A 9,751-nucleotide genomic window follows, 5' to 3' on the forward strand; every position below is an offset into this window, starting at 1 on the left:
AACATAAAGTGCAGCTCTTTGGTTCCTAAAAAACAGAGATAATTTTTAAATGTAGAATTGTCACGTCTTGTGGATAAGAATCTGCCTGCCAATGCATGGGACATGGGTGTGCTTCCTGGTCTAGGAAGATTCCAAATGCCTTGGGGCAAAAAGTGTGTGCCACAACTACTGAGCCCACCCTGTGCTCCACAAGAAGAGAAGCCCCACCACAATGAGAAGCCCATGCAATGTAATGAAGAGAAGACCCCACTTGGTACAACTAGAGAAAGCCCTCGCTCAGCAATGAAGACCCGGCGCAACCAAAAACAAAATAAATTTTAGGTTTATTAAAAGGGCCATGTCATTCAGCCATTCCACTTATGGGTATACAACCAAAAGAACTGAAAGTGGGAACATAGATATTTGTACACTGATGCTTGTAGCAGCATTATTCAAAATAGCCAAAAGGTAGAAGCCATCAAATGTCCATCAACAGATGAATGCCACATAAACACAGTATGGTATATACAAACAATGGAATATTAATCAGCTCTAAAAAGGAATACCATTGGAACTTCCCTGGTGGTCCAATGGTTAAGACTTTGCCTTCCAATACAAGGGATGTGGGTTCGATCCCTGGTTGGGGAACTAAGATCCCACATGCCTTGAAGCCAAAAATCCAAAACAGAAATAGCAGCAATACTGTGACAAATTCAATAAAGACCATTAAAAACGGTCCACATCCAAAAATATTTTTTAAAAAAAGGATTACCATTGACATATGCTATAAAAGGATGAACCTTGAATACAGTAATGACAAGTGAAAGAAACCATTCACAAAAGGATAAATGTTGCATAATCCCACTTACATGAAGTACTTAGAGTAAGTCACACTCATAAGACAGAGAGTAGAATAGTGGTTACCGGGGCTGGGAGGAGCAGAGGATAGGAAGGAGGTGTTTGATGGGTATTGAATTTCAGTTCGGGAAGATGAAAAAGTTTGGAGAAGGATGGCAGTGATGGCTGCGCTACAATGGGAATGCTCACAGAACTGCCACAGAACTGTACACTTAAAAATGGTTAACATGGTAATTTTCATATATAAACATATTTTCCCACAATGCTTTAAAATGTGGAATCTAAAAAATGGTAAAAATGAACTTGTCTATAAAACAGAAATAGAGTCACAGATGTAGAAGACAGTCTTACGGTTACCAGGAGGCAATGAGAGGAGGGATAGATGGGGAGACGGGGCTTGGCACACAGCACACTAACATACATATATAATAGATAACTAATAAGTACCTGCTGTGTAGCACAGGGAGCTCTACTCAGTGCTCTGTAGTGACCTAGGTGGGAAAAGAATCTTAAAAAAGAGAGAATGTATGTATATGTGAAGGAGGAAACAGAACAGGTTCTATCTTGAAAGCAGGACTCCATCTTGGGCCGGACTGTGGACTTTGAGCTATAAGCCCAGTATATATGAAAACGACATACCAACTGGAAAACCAGGCCCCCAGAAGGAAGAGCCCCAGGGCTCTCCATCCCTAAAAGAATACCCTAATTATCTGTGTAACCGAATAGAATCATGCATTCTATTATGCTTATTGGGGAGTGACCACAAGCCCATTGATAATTGTCCACTGTTAACTACCGAGGCTTAAGGCATATGAATCACGGGTTAACTTTGATTGTATCTTTCTTTTTCCTTTGTTCAGACTGGTTTCAGGGAATTTGAGGAGGTGGGTTTGGGTACGTATGCTTAAGATATATAAGGTTTTCACAAAAACTGGTCGGAGTCCTTGGCTAAGAGGAGACTCTGCTTTAGGCCTGCTGGTGTGATAAACTGCACTCCACTATCTGCGTTGTCCTTCTGAGTGAGTTTGCTTCGTGGAACACGTGGCTACAACATATGTACACCTGATTCACTTTGCTGTATGCCTGAAACTAACACAATATTGTAAATCAACTATTCTCCAATAAAATTTTTTTTTAATGTTTAGTGCCACTCCTCTGCCAGTTTTAACCAAAGAGAATCCACTAAAACAAAGATTCCTAAACATCTCAGACCGTACAAAAGAGTTAAGGGATGTTCAGAGGAGATTACATAATGCACCACCCAGAAAAAGATTCTCTAACCTACATTCAGGATTGCCATTCTGAAAGGTCCCTTGTGGTCAGTCACCTTGCAGCCTGAGTTTTCTTTTACATTTTCACCATATTCATCTCCCTCTTCATTTTGGTTCCTCTCTGGTCCCTCCCCTCCTCTGCATTTCAACTCAGTCTGTTCTGAAATTTGTGTTTCCCCCATCATTTACCGTGTAAATAAGTTCAATTGTCTCCAATATCTACAAACTTGCATTTAGCGTCTTCCACTGAATGGAAGCCACCTCCTTTGGAAGGCTGATGTGATTGTATGTACCATTATTTCTGGGGACCGGTCAGGTAAACTTGAAAGAATGTGTTCAAGGATATAACTGGCTATACAAAAGGTTAACTCACTTCACTGCCTGGATAGTACAGGTAAGGGGATGGTCAACCCATTATCATAAAGACCTGCTCCAAATCAAATAGCCTACAAGAACCACAGAGATTATTCTGCCTTTCCAAGGCAAACCCCTCCACTGGAATGCTTACTCTCTTCGAGATTCTGTTTTATTGATAATCACCCTTCTCAATTCCATTTCCTCCTCTGTCCTCCCAGTGGCTCTATGTGTCAAGAGAACACTGGGTTCAAGCATTGGAGTTCAAATGTCCGATGAACTAAAAAACAAAAATAAGTTTTCCTCAACTCCCACTAGCCCAATGGTTCATTGCATGCATGCTAACTTGCTTCAGTCGTGGCCAGCTCTTTGTGACCCTGTGGACCATAGCCCTCTAGACTCTTCTGTCCATGGGATTCTCCAGACAAGAATACTGCAGTGGGTTGCCATGCCCTGCTCCAGGGGATTGTCCCCACCCAGGGACTAAAGCCACATCTCTTGCATCTCCTGCATTGGCAGGCAGATTCATTACCACTTGGGAAGACCAATGGTCTTTTATCTCATCTCACATTTCTTTAGGAAGAAGAAACCTGTAAGCAAAGTCCTCAACAATGGGTTCTGTATCCACAGAGGTCAATGTCCCAGGGCACAAACAGAGTGGAGGGATGAAGGGTAGATCTATAGAGGCCAGTGGAGACTATCCAGCCACTTTACCCTGGCAGGTTTTCAACGCATCCAAATACAGAAGCCTCTCATATTTATATCTTTAGCCCAGGGACTTCCCTGGTGGTCCAGTGGTTAAGACTTCATCTTCCAATGAAGTGGGTGCAGGTTCCATCCCTGGTCCTTCAGCTAAGATCTCACATGCCTCACAGCCAAAGAAAAAAGAAGAAAACATAAAAGAGCAGCAATATTGTAACAAATTCAATAAAGACTTTCAAAATGGTTCACATCATCAAAAAATCTTAAAAAAATAAAATTTAGAGGCTGGCCAGATTCAGATTTGAGTTTGTGTCCAAAATACTTATAGGAGTCTGTGTGCTTCTGTTAGCCCCAAATCAGGAGTTATATAATATCGTTTGAGTGTAATAAGCACAATTACTGTCCAGATCTTGATTTCTAAATACTATTCTTCCATAAAAATAAACCAAGATCCTTAGAGAAATGATGGATCTCGAGGCTGAGGCAGACAAAGTATAAGGTGAGTGTGAAATACCTTCTTCCCCCAGAAGGTAAGGAAGTTCTCTAAGAAAGATGGAGACATGTCAGAAGGACATGCAATCCAGCTTAAATGGACTCCCACTGGACAAATCTGGTATAACTCAATATCAAAATAAATGATGATATTAAAGAATTATAACCCAAGGAATAAAATACAGATCCATGAATCTGCACTAATATAAACAGATACCTATATAAGTAAATAAGAAGGAAACATTCTTCCTTCAAAGTACAATGTCAATTAATATGCAATTTCATATTTGGTAGGGATTTATTATGAAATAATTTAAAATTTATGGAACAGTTACAAAAAACAGAACAAAGATCTCCTATATACATTTCACCAAAATTCCCCAATTGCTGTTTCACTATATTTAACTACCAAAACAAAGTCTTGCATAGCTGAATTACAGTATGCAAATTTCCACCCTCATTTCCCAACCGACATGTCCTTATACATGTATGTTGGCATAGATATGAAAGCATATCCTTACAATAATTTTTTGGCAGTGGAATTAATGTGTTAAGTGTCCACAACTCAAATATTATCCAGTTGCCCTTTATAATAGCTTCCTAGAGCTGCTATAACAAATTACTGCAAATATGGTGGCTTACAACAGCAGAAATTTATTCTCTCACAGTTCTGGAAGCCAGAGTCCAAAATCAAGGTGACAGCAGGGCTACAATCCCTCCAAAGACTCCAGGGAGGATCCTTCCTTGCCTTTCTCAGCTTCTGGTGAGAAACGCTCACCAGAAATACTCCTGGTGTTCCGTAGCTTCTGACAGCGTCATTTAGATCTCTGCCTCCGTCTTCTCATGGCCTTCTTCCCTATGTGTCTCTCTGTGTATCCTCTCTTCTTATAAGGACCCTCTCATTGGATTTAGGGCCCACCCAAGTCCAGTGTGCTCCCATCTCAATCCTTATCTTTATCATATCTGCAAAGACCTTATCTCCAAATAACGTCACAGTCTGAGGTTTCAGTAGGAATTTGGGGGCCATACTATTAAATTCACTATACCCCTCTGAAATATGTGAATTTGCACTTTTGAAATGTGGTACTGAAGAAGATTCTTAGCAGTCCCTTAGACAGCAAAGAGATCAAACCAGTCAATCCTGAAGGAAATCAATCCTGAATATTCATGGGAAGGACTCGTGCTGAAGCTGACGCTCCAATACTTTGGCCACCTGATGCAAAGAGTCGACTCACTGGAAAAGACTCTGATGCTGGGAAAGATTGAAGGCGGGAGAAGGGATGAGGTGGTTGGGTGGCATCACTAACTCAAGGGATATGAGTTTGAGCAAACTCCAGGAGATGGTAAAGGACAGGGAAACCTGGCATGCTGCAGTCCATGGGGTCACAAAGAGTCAGACACAAGTAGTGACTGAACAGCAACAAAATTACTCCAGAAACATGTGTGCTTTAGGCCCCACATTGCTAAGCTTTTAAAAAAAATTGTTGTTTAAGATCAGCCTCAGTGGCTTCCCTGATGGTCCAGTGTTTAAGAATCCACCTGCCAATGCAGGGGACATGGATTCAATCCCTGGTCCGGGAGGATCCCACACACCACAAAGCAACTAAGCCTGTGCGCCACGACTACTGAGTTCACATGCCAAGAGCCCGTGCTCCCCAACAAGAGAAGCCATCACAGTGAGAAGCCTGCACACCGCAATGAAGAGTAGCCCCCACTCACTGCAACTAGAGAAAGCCCTTGTGTAGCCATGAAGACCCAGTGCAGGCAAAAATAAATTAATAAATTAAAAAAAAAAAAAACAAGATCACCCCCGGTGAACTATCCCATGAGGGGACCCAGAAATTCCTAAGAAGTTCTCTGGAAAAGCAGGTGCCCAATCACATCCGTGAACTCCTGCTCCAGCCTTCCCGTCCTGCAGCTGCCTCAGGCCCAGTGGTTCCTACATCTGCCCTGGGTGACTTCCAGAACTCCTCAGAGGAAGAGGAAGTACTTGCCCTCGAAACCTCCACACCTCCTTGTTCTGCAAGTCAGTGAGAGGACAAAGTTCCATTCCTCCTCTTGAGGAATTACAACAAACCTTGCTGACACATACAAGCAATAACTTCCTGGCAACCATGACAATCCTTAGGGGAAACTCAGCTCAAGAAAGCACAGTCCGGCAGCCCTTAAGATCCCATGCCATCCCTCTGCTTCATATTCATAAAAATGTGTGATTTCCAGTGTTTCTTTCTTTGGGGTTTAAAACTTCCACCTCCTTCATCTTTCACAACCCTGGGAGGTCACCACGATCATCCAGGTTTTATAAAAGGACTGCAAACACTTATGGGCTTCCCTGGTGGCTCAGAGGTTAAAGCGTCTGCCTCCAATGCTGGAGACCCAGGTTCGATCCCTGGGTCAGGAAGATCCCCTGGAGAAGGAAATGGCAATCCACTCCAGTATTCTTGCCTGGAGAATCCCGTGGACAGAGAAGTCCATGGGGTCGCAAAGAGTCGGACATGACTAAGTTAAAGGGATATAGTTTCCCCAGATCCCACACTGAGTTGTGGCAGAGCCGGTGTCCCCTGCACATCATATGACCCTCTTCACTGCTAGGCATCTCCTCTCCCCTGCTCGCCTCTCTGTCTTTGTGGGATAGATGGAGCTGACACAGGTTTAAGACCACCTTTGCTTTCCTTTCGGACTGACAAATCCAGAGATGATTTTAGCTAAGCACGTGGTCGTCTGTCTTGTGCCCAAGATGGAGAAAGTCGGGGCTGGGTGAAAGAGCATTTCAGTGGGCTCTGTCCCATCTTGTTTTAAGTTTGGAAGGAATAAAATGAAATCCAAGGAGAAGTCCTTCTATATTTTGTCTCTCTATATAATCTCTCTATATATAACCATATATAGACAGAATATATAGAGAAGGAAATAAGCAAAAATAAATATATCTTATAAACAGATTATCATGATGCAGCTGCAACCAAAGAGCACTGAGGATTGCCAGAAACTACCAGAAGCTACGGAAGGCAAGGAAGGATTCCTTCCCTAGAGTCTTCAGGGAACGTGTTCCTATTGATGCCTTGATTTTGGAATTCTGGCCTTCTTTTGCAACATCTCTAGAAAACGAATGCACCTACCTTATAAGCAATGGTGAGGATTAAATGAAATGATGCTTGTCAAACACTTGGCATAATGCTTGGGCACAGTAACATTGGTCATCTTTATTTACAATATTTAACTCTGTGTTTCCCTTTTCTAACCTCGTATTTATTTTGTTTATTATCTATCTTCTCCAACAGACTGTCCCATGAGGATAATGACTGTGTCTACTTTCATTAATACATTCAAGTGAAAGTGAAGTCGCTCAGTCGTGTCCGACTCTTTGCGACCCGTGGACTGTAGCCCACCAAGCTCCTCCATCCATGGGATTCTCCAGGCAAGAATACTGGAGTGGGTTGCCATTTCCTTCTCCAGGGGATCTTCCTGACCCAGGGATCGAACCCAGTCTCCCACATTGCAGGCAGACACTTTAACCTCTGTGTCACCAGGGAAGCACTTAATACATTCAACAAACATATATTGAGCCCCTATCATGTGCTCTGTACAATGAGTTGCGGATACAACAATGAACAAAATTGGCCTCCATCCCCACCTCCCTGCAAGACATTTAAAGAGGGATAGGAAGGCAGACAATCACAAATAATTTTTTAAAATATGGGAATTCCCTGCTCTTCCACTGCAGGAGGCACAGGTTCAATTCCTGGTCAGGGAACTAAGATCCTGCATGCCATGCAACCTAAATAAGTAAATCACCAAGAACAAGTTTTAAACATTAAGTGCAAGGAAGGGAATGGAGATTCTTCACCACTAAAACTGGTCAAGCATCTCCTACCAGACCACCCTCTCTTTCTTTATTTTTAAAATTTATTTATTTACTTATGTTTGGCTGTGCTGGGTCTTCATTGTGGTGTTCTGGCTCCAAAGCACGCAGGCGCAGTAGTTGCAGCTCATGGGCTTGGTTGCCCCATAGCATGTGAGGTCTTAGTTCCCTGACCAGAGATCAAACCTGTATCTCCTGATTGCAAGGTGGGCTCTTAACCACTAGACCACCATGGAAGTCCCCTAGACCACCCTCCCTTACATAACAACTCTAGACATCGGATCAATCTGAAAAACAACTCTCTAAAGGCCCTGGAAAGGAAACCACAGTGGGGAGATGCTTGAGGGAAGTTAAAACTTGAAATAAAGGGTCAGCACTTGATGCTTCCCATGTTTATGGCTTTTAATATGAGGGAAAGCCATGCTCTAGCTTGTTTGAAGAACCCAAAGACAGAGTTTAGGGAAACCATAGTGGTTGAAAGTGAGGGAAGAAACCTCTCAAAGCAAAAGGATCCTCAAATTCTGTGTATAAACTGTCTAAATCTCTAGCCAACTCCTCAATTGTGCATGAACAACACAGACTCTAAACAGCTCAAAGTGAAAGTCACTCAGTTGTGTCTGATTCTGCGACCCCATGGAATATACAGTCCATGGAATTCTCCAGGCCAGAGTACTGGAGTGGGTAGCCAGTCTCTTCTCCAGGGGATCTTCCCAACCCAGGGATCAAACTCAGGTCTCCTGCACTGCAGGTGGATTTTCCCAACCCAGAGATTAAACCCAGGTCTCCTGCATTGCAGGTGGATTCTTTACCAGCTGAGCCACAAAGGAAGCCCAAGAATACTGGAGTGGGTAACCTATCCCTTCTCCAGAGGATCTTCCCAACCCAGGAATTGAACTGGGGTCTACTGCATTACAGGTGGATTCTTTACCAACTGAGCTATCAGGGAAGCCCCTAAATAGCCCAGTTAAGACTAAAATATGAACTGAGATTTTCTTTGCTGTCTAACAAAGAGGGGGCTAAGTTTTCAGTTAGATCAATCAAAGTGACTGCCTTCTTAAAAAAAAAAATAATACTCTTCAGAGGAACCTAACAGAATCAATTGCTTTCACACCTCTCATAATGTCTAGGTTACATGCTAAAACATTCAACGTGTGAAAACCAGAAAAACACAACCTACGCTCAAAAGCAAAGACAATCCAAAGAAATCAGCACCCACAGGATCCAACTGTTGGAATTAGCAGACAAGGATTTTAAAGTTTTTGTTGTAACTATGTTCCAAGACATAAGGAAAAACTGCTGAAGGTGCATGAACAAATAGGGCATCTCAGCAGAAATACAGAAACTTAAAAAAAAAAAACCAAATGGAAATTCGAGACCTGAAAACAACAATATCTGAAATTTAAAAAAATTAACTGAATGGACCTAACAGTGAGTTAAATATGGTAGAAAAAATAAAAGAGTAAGCAAATTCAATAGGAAGCATCCAATCTAAAGAATGGGGGGTAGAGGGGGGTGATCGAAAAAATAGTGAACTGAACCCCAGGAACTTATGCAACATCAAAAGACTCAACTTACATGTAACTGTAGTCCCAGAAAGAGGGAAAAAAAAAGAATAAATAAGCCAGAAAAAAAACACTTTTTAAAGAAATGCCCCAATTTTGCAAATCCCCTGGCAGTTCAGCAGTTAGGACTCTATGCTTGGAATTAAGATCCTGGCAGCCGCAAGGCACAGTCAAAAAAGAAGAAAAGGCCAATTTTTTCTCAAATTCAGTGCAAGTTATAACATTGCAGTTTCAAGAAGCTCAATTAAACCTGAGGAAAATAGGGACACTGTTGCTTCTAAAATTAATTCCCACAGACATTTCACACTTGCGCACAAATACATTTGCACAATGATATTATTTACAACACCATTTGTCATAGCAAGAATGGAACTAATTCAGATGTCCATCAAAATGAGGCTGGTTAAACAGATTCTAGAATTTTGATATAACAGAATATCCTACAGTTATTAAAATGGAAGAACCGGATTAGTATGTGCTGATATGAAGCCATCTTCTAAGCTTTATCGTTCAGTGCAAAAAACAAGGTGTAGAGAATTTGTGTTATGGTATATGCTTCTGTGGTCAAGAAGGGCTTCTGGAAGGGTAAGAAAGACCCTCCCCTAGAGAAAGGAGATGGAGTGCTGGGAACAGGGAAGGAAGGGTTATTTTCAACCTTTTGTACCACTTTTTAT

The 9,751-nt window shown here is 42.0% G+C and overlaps 1 non-coding gene across 1 annotated transcript; it reads left to right on the forward strand.

Moving 5' to 3' along the window:
- The first annotated feature begins 5,985 nt into the window (after positions 1–5,985).
- On the forward strand, positions 5,986–6,058 carry TRNAW-CCA (transfer RNA tryptophan (anticodon CCA)). Its single transcript has one exon. It is a non-coding gene; the product is annotated as a tRNA-Trp (tRNA).
- The last annotated feature ends 3,693 nt before the right edge of the window (positions 6,059–9,751 follow it).

The sequence above is a fragment of the Ovis aries genome, chromosome 13, assembly GCF_016772045.2.
Source record: "Ovis aries strain OAR_USU_Benz2616 breed Rambouillet chromosome 13, ARS-UI_Ramb_v3.0, whole genome shotgun sequence".
Taxonomy (NCBI): domain Eukaryota; kingdom Metazoa; phylum Chordata; class Mammalia; order Artiodactyla; family Bovidae; genus Ovis; species Ovis aries.